This window comes from Lissotriton helveticus, chromosome 2_1 (genome assembly GCF_964261635.1).
Source record: "Lissotriton helveticus chromosome 2_1, aLisHel1.1, whole genome shotgun sequence".
In the NCBI taxonomy this organism is placed as follows: Eukaryota; Metazoa; Chordata; class Amphibia; order Caudata; family Salamandridae; genus Lissotriton; species Lissotriton helveticus.
Genome location: NC_136059.1, coordinates 973,329,314 through 973,348,044, shown reverse-complemented (window position 1 = coordinate 973,348,044; position 18,731 = coordinate 973,329,314).

Sequence of the window (18,731 nt, the reverse complement as noted above, 5' to 3'; positions counted from 1 at the left end):
CTCTTATCGCTCTCAGTCACTCTCTAAAACACTTATTCTTACTGTCTCCATCACTCTTCTCTCACACTCCTCATTCATTCACTCTCATTCCCACCCACTTGTTGGGTAAACTACGACTTTGGCATAATTCGACAAGATTTGCTTTCCCACCAATGGGTGACACAGATGAACTCAGTCCAATGCAGCAGCGCTGAGTGTGAAAGACAGATTATTATAATCACATAGAACCCCAACCAATACAAGTGGAGGTTTTGCTTTTGGGTTACTAACAATCCCTGCAACAGGATCAGGGGCATTGTGGTAAAAGAAACAAAGCCTATTACGTTATTCACAATATCACATATACACGGTACTAAGAAAAATAGACTCTTTTGACTAAACACATTTATTACAACAGGATAAATCTATTTCTCAGTACATCTAAAATGACTACACAGGAGATTATAAAAACAGCAAAAAGCCACGTTGTGAGTAACAAGCATAAATGTAATATTTCTAATATGTTAAAGACGTCATCTGAAACCTGACACACCTAAAATCTACTTTTATGTTCTACACTGAGAAAGTATTTAAATTAGAGCAACTTGCCATCTTGAGTTTCTTAGGGAGAAGAGATGCACTGCATACCTCGTTGACAGCAAGACCTTTCGTTATCAGCAATGGCAGTGTTCCCAGCGAAGGGCAAACGTGCTGCAGTAGTGACCTTCCTCCAGGACTCTGCTTTACAAGCAACAGGTACGATGTAGCATCTGCAAAGTGAAGTGGCAGTAGGTGAGGCGGTCTCTGTCAAAATCTCATGCGATAATCTAAGTGAAGGACCTCTCCTGACATTGGTTAAGTGGCAGCCCTTATACGCTAAATTTTATTAGAGACTGAAGTTTCTGACATAAGTTTAGGAATGTCTGACATAGATTATGTGCATCAATGTGTGGATCCCAGACGTTTTCTTATGAACATGTAAGGTGATATCATGTCAATTCATCCTACACTAATTTGGTTATCTGTCTGTATTTGTTATTATGTGACGATGACATGGTGATAAGTAGACACCTGTCCTAGACTGATGTCGCGTCAGGTGTATTATCTATGTCATTAACCGAATGATTTGACACTTTCACAGTTCTTCGAAAGATACGGTCAGATGAATCTCTACTCTTTGGCAGATATGCCAGTGATTCTGCATAAATTGAGGAAAATATTGACTCTCATTGCCTGGAATTGAGAAGATGGAGACTTCTATTACCTAAGCTAGAGTTGGGGCCGCCCTAAAAATGGAGTTGGACAGTAGGACTTATGTCACAGTGACTCTTATTTCCTTAGTCTATTTGCCACACATTCTCTATCAGTCACACTCGGCCACTCGCCCTCTGTCAGTTACCCTTAGTCACTCACTCCTTGTCATTCACTCACTCCCACAGTCAATCTTTCAGTCACTAGGTCAATCACTCTCATTCATTCACCTGCTCCCAGGCATTCACACACTCAGTCACTCACTCTCATAGTCATTGTTCTCTCACTCTCTGTCACTCACCTTATCACTATAACTAAATCTCATAAACCACTTAGATATTAAGGGTCAGATGTACGACCCTTCCATTGTGCGACTCGCAAATTGCGTAGATTTGTGACCCGCAAAATGGAATTTACAACAGTGTCTCAGACACTGTTTGCGATTCCTAATGGGGTCGCAAATTGCCTGCCTCATTAATATTCATGAGGCAGGTGCAATTTGCGACCCCATTGGGAATGGCTAGCACTCCAGGGATGGTGGCCTGCTGGAGTCAGCATACCACCACGTCTGTGAAAGCTGTTTAAATAAAGCTATTTTTTTTAATGCAGCTCGTTTTCCTTTAAAGATAAGTGGATGCATTTAAAAAAGAAAAATGAAACGTTTCTGTTTCATTTCTTAAGAATAGGCAGTGGTTCCTAGGACCACTGCCTGCTCGTAAAAAATATGTTCGCTGCCAGTTACAAAAGGGAAGGCGTCCCCTGGGGGCTTACCACCTTTTTGGAATGGGTGATAAGCTGCAAGTATTTTGCAGCCGCAATTGCAGTTGCAAAACAATTGTACATTGAAGTGCGTCTCAATAGTGAGTCACAAACCCTATTTTCCGAGTCTGTAATAGGTTAGCAACTCGCATAACAGGTTTTGTACATAGGAAAGAACTATTTGGCGGTCGCAAACTGCCTGATTTCCCATTTGAGACCACAAAGAACGGTCGTACATCTGGCCCTAACTCTAAGTCAATCTATGTTATGGTCACTCTCTGTAATTCACCCTCTCTCACTCACTCTGAAAGTCAATATATCACTCACACTCTCCCACTCGGCCACTCACTCTCAATTGGCCACTAACACTGTCACTTGCTCACCCACTCACTTGCAGTTACTCTCAGCCACTCACGCTCTCTTTCACTTACTCTCTTTTACTCTCAAAGCCACTCATTCACTCTTACTATCTCACTTACTCATTCTCCATCACTCACTGTCTCAGGCACACACACACATGCTCATTTGAAATTTGCCTTTTGTTTTACTTGCCCTCTGCCGCCTGCCGCCGTTCGGCTTCAGGTCCTCAGCAGTCGAAGCTGTGTCCATAGACCATCAGGCACACAGTTCTCTCTTTGAATATCCTGCTTTGCGATGCCTCCAGTCACAAATAGAGTGTGATTGACAGCGCAGTTCCTGATTTGGTCCGTCTCTGTCAATCACAGTGCAAGTGTTAAACTAAGCCTTGCCATTGGCTAGAGTGCTGAAAGGCAGCATGCCGTTAGAGAGCTATGAGGCCTATCTGAAGGTCCACCTCCGCCTAAATTGAGAACTGCCTGTCAGCGCTCTGAATCCTCAAGGTGAGCAAGACGGCCTGGATGAGTTCACCTTGCCGGCCAAGACATGCGAACGTTGTGTATACCTATTTACACCGACAGTCCGAGAGTCCGCAGCAGTTTTAGACCTTCACACTGGCAGAAGAAATATCATTCTAATAAAACAAATTCAAAACGAGGGAAAACAAAAGTTGTATTGCCCAAGGAGCATAGCAGAGATGCAATGCCAACTCGCAGGTACACTCCAACAGATCTCGCTTGAGTTAGCTTAAGCATTCTACCAGGTGACTCTGAGCCGGATTCACAAAGGTAAACATACACTTTTGTGTAAGTTTATGACTTTTTGCAATTCACAAAGCAATTTTACAAATAGTATCTTTACAACAGCAGTCTCCACACTCGTGGTTTAGACTCCGCACATAAAAAGATAAGCAGTCGTAAAGATACAATTCAGAAACTTCTTGGCGAATTGCAAAAAATCATAAACGTACACAAAAGTTTAGGATTATCTTTGTGAATCAGGCCCAGAGTGTGCATGCAGCTACGGCTCAAGAAACACAAGGGACGCTGGCACGAAAACACTTTTAGACTGTTGGGGCGGAAAAGTCTCTAGCATGGTGACAGAGGAAACAATTGGAACACCGTAGCGGAAGGCAAACGTGTTCCGACTATGCAAGCGCTACCACGCTTGCCTTACCCAGGCATAACCACGCATATGTGTGGTTAAGGCAGTGCGCGGTCAAGCTGCTGGTTGCTGCTCGGTGGAACTCGGAAGCAGGAATACTTCGGGCGAGGAAGCAGAGGACATGGTGAGGTAAGTTGGGCTGGTGCCAGGATTTGGTGAGGATGGGGGGGTAGTTTGTACAGGTTGGGGGTAGTTTTCAGGGCGGGGGTCGAGGTAGCTTGCAAGTTTGCAGGGCTGGGAGGTGGTCATTTTTTTTAATTAGGGGTTAGGGTGTTAGGCCTAAGTGCAGTGGGTGGGTTGAGGTAGTTTTAGGGACAGCGGGAGTTGGGGGGTGGGGTAGTGTATGTAAAGGGTAGGGTTTTTAAGCCTCAGGGCAGAGTGAGGGGAATAGGTAGTCGGGGTAGGTTTTAGGGCTTAGGGAAAGGCAGGGTAGCCTTTATGGCTAAGGGAGGGGGGGCTCGGGTAGTCTTTTAAATTAAGGGTTTTGGTTTTAGGCCAAAGGGAAGTGGAAGGGGTTGGGGTCATTTTAGGAACAGCGCGGGGTCCGGAGGGTGTCAGGGGAAGGTTTTGGGCCTCACGTAGGGGGTATGTAGCTTAGGGCAGGGGATCAGAGTAGTGGTAAACTTAACCACGCATACCCCTTTACCATTCATGCCTTTACCATGAAATTGTGTGGTAAAGGAATTTGTGGTAAAGGAATGCGTGGTTAGTACGCATTCGTGGTTTGGGCTGTGTGGTAGAGGCACACGTGGTTTAGCCATGTGTGCCTCTATCATATAACTTGGTGACAGATGTGTACCCCTGTCCTGAGTGATTCTGCTGCAATGATTTTTGGATCACTGGCTCTGATTCTTGTAGTCATGGGTAAACATAAATCATGTGTATGCGCCGGCGCCATGACATAGGCCTGTCTCAAGAATTGTGGTCTTGTTGGACTGGGAGAGGTGCCCAAAGCGCTACCCTCAGTGTTGAAAGGCTACTTCCTTTACTAAGAGTTAGGTGGCACAAGTGAAGTGGTGGCAGCATACAGTGTAGTGATCAGGCCCCAATCACTTTAGATTGGAGCCTGATCACTTCAGATAGTGCGCAGCAGATCACTGCCTGATAAATCTTCGAGTCCCAAGTCAGGCATATCTTCTGATGCAGCAGCTCTTTGCAGAGAGGGAGATCTGCTTGATGAAGTGACTCCACTGTGTAGGGTCAGTGGCAGGTGAACAACGGTCAGAACGTCTAGGAATCATTAGGCCACGGAGCCCCTAGCCACAGTGCAACACAGTGCAAAGTGCAGTGGCCGGTTACCTCAAACTGGCTTAGACTGCCATGATACTTAAATGTGCTGTGCCCTCCTATCACACTATTGGCTGTTGTGATTGGACAACTCATCACAACTGACTCTCGTGACCGGTGTTGGGTGACACACTGTAGCCAACCAAGTCCAGAGCGAGATGAGACAGCCCCCAAGCTTAGCCTGCTGGCTGCAAGCAGCGCGGACACAAACTGTCAAAGAGCTTTGTAAAAGTGTGGTGTTAATTAGCAGCACTCCAATGTTTGCTGATGAGGTGCTATAAATGCGTGACAATGCATTTCAGTGCGGTAATACTCCTATTTTTGTGAAAGCAAGTATTTGACTGCACAATCATTTAGTGCTGCAATTTAAGGTAGTTTGAATTGTGAGCATGTGCTTACACACTGCATCGACCCACCCTGTAGGCCCGGGATTGTGTGACCCACTGAGAGTGAAGTGCTGAAGGGGTGCCTAGCCTGGTTGCTAAGGACACATAGTAGGTCTGGACCCCGCCATCAGGAGTAAAAGGCCTCAAACCCCTCAGTTGGGCTGAGTAGCTCCTGCTTGCCCTGTGGCCCTCTGACACAGATATAATACACCTCCCCACCTTAAACAAAACAATACAGATGAGACACGCTACTACCCTCAGGTCAAGAAAAATAAGACACCCACATAAGACGGAGCACTACAAACACAGGAAAAATTCAAAAGAACCACCAGAAACCCAAAACTAAATTTAGAAATGTAAAAACAGCGGGTGAATCCACAGAAGTGATAAACTAAGGATGAAAAACAAAGGAAAACACTACCAGCACTCATACAATATACTTCATCTACACAGGATATCAACCAATGCAGCCAGCATCTCTGCACACCTGTTTGCTGACCATATTTTCAGGGAACCCTTGGTTTAATCTTCACCACCACTCTCTTTCCGATTTCCGGTTGGGTTCTGTCACTGCTGGAAAAACCAGCTGGTTCAAAAAGGGCTACAATATCTACCATTTCCCTCCCTTCACATATACTGCAGACTCCCACACTTTCTCTACTAGAACTTCAGGACCAAACTTGGGTTTGTTCTTCCTCACCCCCTGGGTAAGTATGATCATAAAAACATCCCCACAAGGAATTTCTTTCTCTTAAGAAATGCAATGAATAATAATGTCCTTGGGATTTCTCTTTTTTCTCCTCCACTCTGTTCCTGACAGCTCTTTCCTTACATAATTCAAAACCAACAATGCTGGAATGATATGTGAGCCTCTGAAGTTCAAACTGTGTGAATGCTTTCAGTCCTGTAAAAATGTAAAAGGGAGCTATTCATGTGGGCAAGTATGGGGGTCAAATGATAGAATAAGAGGATTTCCTAAAGTATCTTTTCAACAGATAACCTACAAGAGGTAGCTCTTCTGATTCATCCCCCACCCACCCTGTTCACCCTCTCAACAAAACCGACCCCTTGAGGGTGATAAAGGATCACCTATTTGTTGTAATACATCAGTTTCCTTAAAAAAGTGTGAGCATTTCACCATAGGTAAACTGCACCTTATTATCCATAACAATGGACTTGGACAGACCCTCAGTGCAAAACCTTCTCTCAAAAAAATCAACAAATTGTCCCTGGTCTGGTGTCCTAAGAAACCTGATCTCAAGCAATTCCGATTTGTAGTCTATCATAACCAGCGTGAACCTCTTTCTGAAAGCAATTAATGATCCTAAAAAGTCCAACATAAGCTTCCCCCAAATGAGTTCAAGCAAGTGATGGAGCCTGGGCCCACTTACTCAGTAACAATTACCCTACTTTTTTTTGTGCGACTTGAAAGATGAGGAGAAAAAACATTTCAATCCAATATCCAAATACAGTGTAGCCAATATGGCTACACAATAACTCAGTTTGTAACCAAGTCTTAAGTTAGTAAATTTATTCCAGATTCAGACTCAGAAACAGATCAATATAAACCAGTCTAAGCACAGTAGTTTAGAAGTACAATGCAAATAAAATGAAGCCAAATCTTCGAAAGCGATTCACTCTTTATAGCAAAAAGAAAACCATTAGTTCAATAATTGCAATACATGTAATAAGAAAACAGAACTTGGCTTCAGATAGCATCAATTTGTCATTAAAGATGTGCATGGACTCCTCTCTGCCCCAATTCTACACAGCTCTAACGTGGCAACCATAGCTAAGAAATAGGGGAAAAAAGGTGTCCACCGTCAGAGTCCAATGTGACAGAAGCTCTAACATGGATCAAGTAGCATAAAGCCACAGATATCAAAAAGAGGTCTGTACCTCAAGGCGCCCTCAATCAGAATGCTAACTATCCCTCACTATGTTGCATCATAACATCAGTTGCATCTGAGGTATGTCCCACAAATCCACTTAGTACTTTTCCATTCTTCCAGCACACATTGGCTTTTTCACATCAAATTGCTATTCCCACAATCGTTATTTCAGCCATCCGTGGCCTCATCTTCTTCTCCTATGAGAACTCGCCTCCCATCTTATCATTGCTCTTCTTGTTGAATCACAACAGGGTTTCTACTGGAGAATTGCACCATCCATGGTACCACTCCAACATATATTTCTCACAAAAGGTAACCAGATGGAAAATGAAAGAAAAATATTGTGCACCAAATAACTACAACAAAACAAAGGGCATTCGCTTTTTAAAGACGAGAAACCTCACTCACCCAAAGGGTGACATGCTTCATCATTGGGTCCCCTCTTACACACAGTGCCCACAAGGTGCACAGTGTGGGCTACAACTCTCCCTTGGAAGAGGAGCGTGAGGTGTTTTATACTCCACTGTGATGTGTGAGTGAGGGGCAGAGTGCTAAATCATATGTGTGTCTTAAAACCACCTAATATGGGAAAAATAACTTTATTCAGTACCCCCAATGGATGGAGTTAGAAAAAGTGTAACAATAGGGGTAAGGATGTTCCCTATCTGACTAGGTCAACATGTTTCTGCTAATTGATGTAAATTCGTAACATTCTTCAGGACCAATGTCTTGTCACTCTGCAAAAACGTGAATGATAACCCAAAAAAAACATACTTAATTGTTGGTATGGATGTTTTCAAGACCAGCTTCAATATGGTCCACCCTCATTTGCAGATAGATTCTCTGCTTTTTACCTTCAAATAGGTCCTCATGTCTAACACTGGGAGACTATTCTCCTAACGTGTATCTCCTACGAACGAGGCCATGAAGGGGCCTCGTTCGTAGGAGATACACGTTAGGAGAATAGTCTCGCAGTGTTAGACATGAGGACCTATTTGAAAGTAAAAAGCAGAAACATTTTGACCTAGTCAGATAGGGAACATCCTTTCCCCTATTGTTACACTGTTTTTAACTCCATCCATTGGGGATACTGAATAAAGTTTTTTTCCTCCATATTAGGTGGTTTTAATACACACATATGATTTAGCACTCTGCCCCTCACTCACACATCACATTGGAGTATAAAACATCTCACGCTCCTCTTCCAAGGGAGAGTTGTAGCCCATACTGTGCACCTTGCGGGCACTGTGTGTAAGAGGGGACCCAATGATGAAGCATTGCTCTTCTTGTACCAGTTGCCGCTTCACATGCCTCACTATCTACTGAGAACAAAGATCTCCTTCTCTCTGCTACAAAGCCTTGTTCACCTGCTGTGCTGTGGGAACACAAAATATAAGCAACATTCTTTTGCAAACGGAAAAAAATAAAATTTGAATGCAAATGTTAAACTGAAACGTGAGCTTGAATCCAAATGCCCCTTAGGCCCACAAATGAGGTTAACAAGTGCACAGGTCACCTTTAGGTACACATTTTACACACAAATAAATCAAAATTTCTCAACACATACCTGTAAAGTTAATACAGTAATAGCAGGATTATTCAGTTAGGGTTTCTATGCACATGAACTTGCATTTAGTAAACACAGCACTATTTCTCTTGTCTGTGGACATTTTCACGAGGAATTACAATCCTTTCTGTTACATTTCTACACACACACATATAAATCACATTAGATATCTTTATATATACCATACCCCCACTTCTATTATTAACATTAGTCACACGGGATGTATACAAGTGTAGACTACATTTAGCTATAACGCACTCCTAACGTGTTCTTCAGGGTGGAGTAAATTTTACAATTCTCCACAAGTCCACGGCCACAATGGGAGAATTCCTACTAACAAGATGTGTGTCAAAATAATTACAGGTAAAGCACCCCTTAATTTAGTACTCAAAATCACTATCCATTTTTTGGCAACCAAAAAGTTGCTGTGAGTCTCTTTTTGTTCAAAGTCATTCCTAGGTGTCCAATATGTGCTAGATCAACCAATTTGTTTCTAATTGAGAAGGGAAGAACCAGTTGCTCACCTCAATAGAGTATTCCACTCTCCATAGATAAATCTGAAGCAGTCTCAGCAAAACATTTAGTTCACCCATCAAGCACCTTTCCTTAGTCCCACCATCTGCAACAAACGTCACCACTGTTTCGATGACAGGATCATCAGACATGGCCTAACGCCATTGTCTTCTGAAATGCAGGTTTGTTCTTCGAAATTGGATTTAGGAGACATTCAACATCCTCAAACTTCTTTTCTACTTTGCCCTCTTCTTGTACTGGCATGCATGAGAAAGAATATGTGTTGAACTGAGAAACCATACACCAACAGTTTAATGCTTGACCTAGTGAGTCGGCCGTCATCCCCTCTGAGTGTCACAGCATTTCTCCAGGATATAAAACAGCAATTTGTGACATTTATAATAGTAAATTGGGTGCCCAACAGGTAGCTACTGAACTTTTGTACAGAGTACATGTCAACTTCTTTTTTTATTGACAGAGTATTGCTTCTCTGCACTCCTTAGGACACGAGAGACAAACACGATGTAACTCTAGCCCTTTACACTTTTCTGTGTGACAACAGCTCAAGCTCATGTTTGGTGTGAACAACTGTAACAAATGCTGACAAACCAGGAACATATGTTTGCAAAAGGTGCAGCTTTGATGCATACAAAATACACTCCTGATCTTTGCTCGAAACAAAAAGTCAGACAAGAATTTTGAATAAAATTCACAAAGCCCAAAGAAGGGCATAACCTGTTCTCTGTCCTTTGGAGCTAGGGCATCCTCAATGGCCTTCATCAATCCTGGTCTAGAACTGATGTGCTTTGCACTTAATTGAAGTAAGTACTTCATTTGTTTTTGGCCCAAAACACATTTCTCACTCTCATCCACAGACCACTATCATGAAGTAAACGGATGAGGAAAATAATTTTCTAACCAGACGCTTACACTTGCTAAGGGTTCCATAGCAATGATATGGAAAACAACTAATGGCCCAAATACAAGCATGGGTGAGTCAGATTGGTTTTCCAATAGGCAGAATTTGAGCATGCGGCAGCTGCATAGCATGGGTAGCCAGCACCCTGGGCAAGGCAAGTATTGGTCCTCCTAACACATTGACCGTTAGCACTTCCTGAATCCCTTCCACCACTAATATCTTTTCTCTTCAAATTTTGCGCCTCTGAGTAATTTTGTGCCAAGTGCAACCGCCCCAGTGGCCCTGCCCGTGCTACGCCACTGGTTTGTGGTAATGTGCACAGAAAACTACAAAGAGCTAGAAAAACGTGAGCACACACATAATTGGGGGGATACACTGACAGAATACAGAAGCCAAAATAGAGAGGGGAACACCAGGAACCTGGAAATCCAAGCACAGTGTAAAGGCAACTAAATCAATGCTGAGTGAGACTTTACAGTGAAATTAAATTGACACAGCGACTGGTGAATGCTAACAGCTAAACACTAGCTATGGGTTGCTTGGATAATGGTAGAAAGTAAATGTGCCCTCCTATACCCACCCACACTTCATGATACTAATATTATCATTACAATTCTACTCATAGAGTAGCACACCAATCTGATGGATGTTGTCTTAGGGCCCGATGTAGGTAATTAATATTTACCGATTCGTAAATACCGAATTTTACCGATTCGATATTTACAAATCGGTAAATGCTATGTAGGTATTTTTACCGATTTATTTACCGAATCTGTAACATTCGGTAATTACCGAATCGGTATTTACCAATTCGGTAATTGCCATTGATTCCTATGGGCCTCGAGGCCCATAGGAACCAATGGCAATTACCGAATCGGTAAATACCGATTCGGTAAAATTACCGAATTTACAAGGGGGACAGGGTGTCACTTTGACACCCTGTTGCACCCCTGATTCAGGCTTGTGTGCCATGTGACACACATACATGTCCTTAGGGCACAGGTGTACATGCACAGATGTGCATGTACACAGGAATTCGTTATTTACCATGACATAGTATATCATGGTAAATAAAGAATTCTTAAGGGCCGGTGGCACTGTTTTCAGTGCCACCTACATCACAAATTTGCGATTCGGTAAATTTACCGATTCGGTAATTTACAGAATCGATATATTTACCGAATCTGTAAATATACCGAATCTGTAAATTTAAGGCCCCCTACATCTGAAACTCCAAATACCGGTCGGTAACGGCCGAAATCGGCCGTTACCGACCGGTATTTGGCCTCCTACATCTGGCCCTTAATGGTTAAGTGTTTATTGATGTCACTTTATCATATATCTTGTAGCAACTTGAAATAACTGTGTATTGTAATTGTATGTACACTGTGGAAAGCACATGAGGGAGACAGCTGGAAAACACATATGACCTAATTATGAGTTTAGGTGCTATTTATCACACCTGGTAACCAATGATACCACGGGGTAAGTGTAGTGACCAAGACACAGAGGCAAGGTAAGCTTCACAGCACAGGTTTATTAAGTGTTGCTGAACCACCTCAGACAGAGCTCAGTCCACATCTGAAACCAACTGTCACAACTTTCAACGCTCAGCACAGAACTCTCACTCAGTGAGATTCTGAACCAAGCTAACATTCTAATACTGCATACAGTAATAGTTACTACATAGGTTTTTCCTTAAATAAAACAAAACATGCAGAAAACCCAGGCTAAAGGAAAGGAAACAAACGAGGATAAGAAAATAGGTAATAAAACAGTACAGTAAACATCCCATAAGATAAGACAATATTTCCCCAAACACCTCAGTCCCTGAAATGGAGAGGAACATTCCGCACCCTCGAACTACGTCTCATGCTCATCTGATCCGTTTGTGTATGTATCTTTCCACCATCCACACTGTGACCACCACAACCTTCTTCAACATTACCAGACTTAACCAACAAACACTTGTTCCACCACTGGTCATTCTCAAGCTTTATAGAACTACCATTTATTTTCACAACTTTGATGGGTGGTCCGAAAATGGAACCACCCTTCCTTACATGAGCAGGTGTTTTATACATGAACAGAATCTCCCAAGACCACCTTAATCTCTTTGACATTTATCCTTGAATCAAAGTATTTCATTTGCTTCTCCTGTGTCAGGCTCATACAACTCCTCACACTCGTATCAGACCACTCTACACCTTTGACCCATTTATTCATCCAACTAGGACAGAAACTGGTTGTGACTCCACGACCACATAACAGCTCAAAAGGTGACACACCAGTGGTGGAATGAGGAGTAGTATGATAGAACCAAAGCATGGTCTTGACAGCATTGGCTACCACAACCTGTTCATTCGTTCTACCAAACCATTGGTTTGAGGGAGGTACAGGGAGCTCTTCAGGTGTTTAATCCCACTGGTTTGTAGAAACATTTCACCCTCACTAGAGACAAATTGTGTCCCATTGTCTGTCACAAGAGTTTCTGGAAAGTCCTCCTTCAGGAACACAGCTTTCAAAAATTCAACGACCGTCTTGGAGGTCAACTCTCTCACAAACCTTACCTCTGGCCATTTAGTATAGTAATCCATCATGACCAGCACAAACCTTGAAAAAATGTCAAGTACGTAGAAAGGTCCAACAATGTCCAGCTCTAACTTCACCCACGGTGAGGATGGTAGCTCAATGGGAGAAAGGGGTGGCGTGCGCAATTTCACGGATTTATCACAGAGCAGATGACACACTCCTTGACGATATCATCCACCTACCTATCCATAGAGGGCCACCAAAAGGACAGCCTGACACATTTTCTAGTTTTGGTCTCTCCTAAATGCCCCTAATGGGCACGTAGAATGAAGCCAGCTTTCAGACTCACAGGAGGGACCAATTTGTCATCTCTCATTAATAAACCATCCTCAATGGATAAGTCATCTGCCACTTGAACCTATGTCTTGAATTCAAAACTAAGGTTTCTCTCCCTCGGTCAACCCATTTTCACATATCTCATGACTGTCAGCATGGAAGAATCATTGCTTAGAGCTTGGCGCCACTCATTCTCTGACAAAGCGGCCACAAATGCGGAAGATCAACAGCCGCTACAATGAATTCTTCCTTATCTTCCTCGCTCACTTCAGTCTTATGTTCAACAGTCACAGATGAACGTGAAAGGTAATCTGCACAACCCTTCTTACTGCCAGGAATGTACTCTAGCACAAAGTCAAACTGCAACAATTTAGAGGATAAGCAAGCAATATGTGGAGTGAACCCTCTAACATTCTTCACACTCAAAATGAAAATCAGGGGCTTGTGATCCGTTTGAAGAGGAAATTTCCTGCCCGATACATAGTTGCGAAACTTCACCACAGCCCACCAACAGGCTAATAACTCTTTTTCGATGACAAAGTACTTTTTTCTGTCCCTGACAGCACTATTGGGGCAAAACCAATGGCTCTCGCCTCCCCACCTTTATTTTGACTCAACACAGCACCAACCTCGACATTGCTTGCATCAACTGTCAAAGTGCATTGAAGTTCAGGATCATAGAGTTTTAACACCTTGGGTGAGATAAGCTGTTGCTTTACCCAATCAAACACCTCTTGGCATTCAGCATTCCATTCAAACACAGCCCCCCTCATAAGCATCTGCGACAGAGGTCTCAACTTGGTGGCAAAATCCTGTAAAAAAATGCAGATAAAATTCACATAGTCCTAACAAAGATTTGAGACCAGCCTTGTCTGAGGGAGCCTTGGTCTGAGAAATGGAATCCACCAGGCTCGACTTCGGGAGAATACCTTGGCTGGTAACCAAATCCCCAAATATTCAACTTCCTTGGGGGGAAAACACACTTGTCTCTCCGCAACACCACACCATTGGACTGAAATGTAGATAAGACTTCCTGAAGAATGGCATCATGGGTAGCACTATCCGGAGTAAAGACTAAAACGTCATCTTGGAAAACAGACAACCCTTTGATTCCCTTGAGCATAATGTTCATTAACCGCTGGAAGACCGATGCCGCAGAAGCAAGGCCAAACATGCGTACAACATATTGGTAAGTATCAAAGGGAGAAATAAAAGCGGTGAGATGCCTAGACTCCAGAGTCAACTCAACCTGGTGGTATGCAGAGTCTAAGTCTAACTTGGAGAAGACTTTGGGATCCTTCAACTCTGCCAATAGTTCGTTGATGTTGTGGAGCGGGTGGGAATCTACTCAAATCTCTTTGTTCAAGGAGCGGAGGTCAACGCAAACCCTCAACTCCCCATTCTGTTTGCGGGCAACCACCAACGGAGGGAGCCAAAAGGACGATTCAATAGGTTAAATTATGCCCTTCTTGCACAGGGAATCAAGCTCTTTTTCCAAATCCTGCCTAATACTAAAAGGGATGTTTCTCAGCTTGAGCTTAATAGGCTTAGCCCCATCCTTCACAATGATTCTGTGCTGGAAATCCTTGACTCTCCCTAACTCACCTGAAAACATGTGAGGAAATTTGTTAATTACACTCTCCAGATCCAAATTGTCCCTCACCACCAGTACTTGTTCACTGGTCCCAGGTTTGAGCACCATCCCAAATAACCCCTGGTGGAACCAACCCAATATGTTCAAACCCTTGTGTGCAACGTACACCTTCCCTGCAATCTTCCTACCTCTAAACTCCATTATGTCTTCAATGTACCCAGACAAATTGATTTCACGTCCTTCGTAGGAGACTGCCTTATGATCAGGGCGTAAGACTGGTCTGGTAGGCCAAGTATTGTCATAAAGCTCTTGTGTTTGGAGTTGTGTGCCCTAGAATCTACCAACAGTTTCAAAATGTTATCTCCAAACAAGACATCTACATACGGATCTACACATAATTCAGGATTTCCCACTTTGACTTCCTCACTCTGCACCACCATGACCATGCCCCAGAGGTGTTTGCTGATGGATTCGTCACCCTCACCAAACAGATTATCATCCATGACACATTTGACTGAGGATGATTGTTTACCTCTGCCGGACTGACAAACCTTAGCAAAGTGACCAGTTCTGTTACAAATTCTGCAGGTCACGAAATTTGCTGGGCACTTACCACCCTTCACATTTGTCTTGTACCTTCATCTGAAACAAATGTTTTGTTGAGAAAAAAATGAATTTTGTCTGTCAACATAACCAGGACGTGGCCTGTCAAACGGTTTGCTATCTCTAGCCTCCTTACATCCTTCACTTCAACCACCGAAACAGGTGCACTGTTCTTGGTTTCTAGTTCCTTAGCTGACAGCTGAGAAGTTTCAATGCTCTTGGCCATTTTAATAATATCCTCCAACGTTGGGTTGCCCATCGACAACAGCTTCTGCTTGATCATCTTATCAGAACAATCTCAAATGAGTTGGTCTCTAACCAATTGGTCTGCAAAAGTTTCCAATTGACACTCGGAAATTAATCTTCTCAATGCCGTTATGTAGGCGTCGACATCCTGACTAGCATTCTGAACCTGTAAAAAAAACGTATGGGGCAATACTACCAAATTTGTTGAACATCGAACCTGGCCTGAAGTCTTTTTACAGTGTCTTGATAGTCGTCAAGATATCCTGTTCTTTAACAACAAATGTTTCCAAATGGCCCTGTCTTCAAACCCTAACGAATGAAGCAGAAGACATTTCTTTCTCTCAGCCCTGAAGCGAATAGACCCAATTGTGCTGAAATAAGTTTCGAACCCATCAAATCATTGATTCTACTTGATTGGTGGTGCACCTGGTGTTTCTAAAAATGGGGGTGGGGGTGCAACTGCCTGCATGTTTCCACACGATAGTTTCCATAACCGTGTAGAAACGCTAAAACTGACGTACCTTATCCAGAAGACATAGGAATTAGAGACTGGCTGATGTACAGGCCACTGCAGAAACAGTAAACAGTGTGAGGAAACTGCCACCCCCTCACATGCCGGTGTGGAGCCTGTATAAGTAAATGCCCACATAGAGAGAAGGCTGGTACCAAGTGGAGCTTATTTCAGAGGACAACGTCTTACACACAGTGCAGCAAGCGTCCCTCTCACCAGGCAAAGTGGAGTAAAATGTCTAGCCACAAGAATTGAAGATCTTGTGCAGTTGCTCAAAATGGGGTTGGAATGTTGACCGGTCAAAAATTACAATGTACGTAGAGAAAATATGAAGCGGAAGCAGTGTCAGGCACTGAGCAGGTAACTGCCATGAAAAAGACTCAATCCTTGAACGTAGCGCATTTAACAACAGCGCCCTTACCACACCAGCAGAGCGGAGCACACTACTGTAACCTTGCGACCCAGCTCTCTCAGTAACGCACAGCATACACTGCGTTGCAACACAAGATGGACGACTGAGAAGTTTGTGACAAGTTGCATGCTCCGTCACGCTGTTGTCACATTGTCGTAACGTACCGTCGTCACACCGTCATAGTGGAAGGTGAAACGCACTGCCCTCCTTCAGTTTCACCGCTGACATGTTAACTCACCAGAAAGAAGCCCTTTGCCCACAGCGTTGTGCAATGTTTTGATGTATGTCACTTGCGAAGCTCAGCACGACACTGCAACCTGAAACAGCCTCCGTCAAGACCAGGTGTTGTTGATGTGACTCGAGAGGAGACTGGAAACAGCGTGGAAAACAGGGTGACCACAACGGTAAGGCACGCAGGTCCGAGTAGGTGGCTCAGCACTCGTCCCACAAAAAGTGTAGGGACCAAGATGCAGAGGCAAGGTAAGCTTCACAGCACGGTTTATTAAGTGTCGCTGAACCAACTCAGGCAGAGCTCCATCCACCTCTGAAACTAACTGTCACAACGTTCAAGGCTCAGCACGGAATTCCGAACCGAGACAAAATTGTATTACAGCATACAGTAATAGTTACTACAGTAAGGTATTTAATAAGTGCGATAAACAAAACCTATTATGAGTTATTGGAGAATAACATGTGAATTTTGGTGTTTAACACACCAACATTTGCCTGATAGGGTAAATACTGTATGTTTCCCCCCATTAAATTTCGGCAGGTAAAACCTCGTTGAAGTATTTATTGCATCCGATCATTATATACGACCAAACTCGTACTTCCGACCCATACATAAACAGGGGTCTACGTCTGGGTCATAATTAACCAACGCACTCACAATCAGGCCCATGGAGTGCTTAAACAAACAGCAAAAAAGTAGTTCCCTGAAAATAAGCATAAGAAGCACAAAAGCCAGCCAGTCAAAGCGATGGTAAAGAGGCTATTATCAAGGGGAGGTATGAACATAAGATGGACAGGCTGCAATAAGGAAAACCATCAAATTGAAAGCAAGCAATTAGGAGTGACAGTAAAGCCAAACAATGGTAAGAGGTGGGTGGGCCCCTATATATTCTTGGTGAATCCACAATATGTCTTTCACAGCCAGAGAGCTTGCTCTGTCTTCTAGGCTCGACCTTAATAGGAATATTGATCTGGCATTGCACCAACTTTTCTGCTTGCTATGAAATATACCTTGTGATGCATGCAAACGTCGTATACATGCATAGTGCAAACACTGAAATTAAACATTTATGTAGACAGAATTTGTTAGCTACGCACACCTGAACACAGTGTTCCGTGAACTGAAACTGTAATTTAAAATAAGTTCCTTCTTTGTCTATGTGTTCCTGAACTGACCATTTGTATGGATTTGAAACCATTTAGCCTGGAAGCACTTTAAACACCTACGGTTGACCTATGGAGTTAAAAGATTGACAGTTCTAGAGTGGGTTTACAATCGGAAACAGCACACATTAAACAAATTCTGCATAAGAACACAAAGGATTGCTTTGGAGCAGTAACATTGAGGCACAGGAACAACCTATCAGAGATGTAAGAAAACAGTTCTGATAAGTGTCACGCATAATGTGTTAGACTAATGTATTTAGTAATGTTTTAAGCATTACCACAACGGCCTGAGATTGTGTCACAACCTCAACACATGCCCATGTTCATTCTTTTGCTCTGTTTCGTGTGGCAAAGGTGCAAGAACTGTCTCATTACCTCCGGGTGGGTTACAAGAGACTGACCTCACATTATGTAATTTACAAAAAAGGTCTGTGGCAGCCTCTATTCCTTAACATGCATTGGATTAATATGACTGCCCTGGAGAAGTGGTAGGCTGATCCCACCGATCCTCTTACATGCACTGTTATGCAGCCGACACAGATCAGACCTCATGGAGTTAGGGAAGTATTGCTCACGTTTGTGTTTCTTCCCCTGAATGGTACCTGCCGGGCAGCAGTGGGGATGGTGGACACTGAAATGTACTATTCTAATTCCAGTCCTAGAATATTTGGAGAAAGAGCTGCTTTCCCCCATATATCCCAGGGTACTTCCGGAGTGTTTGAAAATGAGTACATTTGAAAGTGCTGCTTGAAGGCACAGCTCAGGGAAAACAACTAGGAGTAACAAGTATTGACAAAGACATACTAGACTGGAGGGCCCATTTCGATACCGTCGGCTGTCAAGTTTAAGTTAGAGAAAATAATGTGCTGTAGATTTGGACTGAAAGGTCTATGGTCATGAACACTTAGGGCCCCATTAGGATGGCGGGCGGATCGCCCCCGCCAGGGCGGCGGTATTATAATGGTTGGGGGGTCCACCGCTTTTCCGCCCGGTCGACATGTCGACCGGGCGGAAAAGGATTCTAT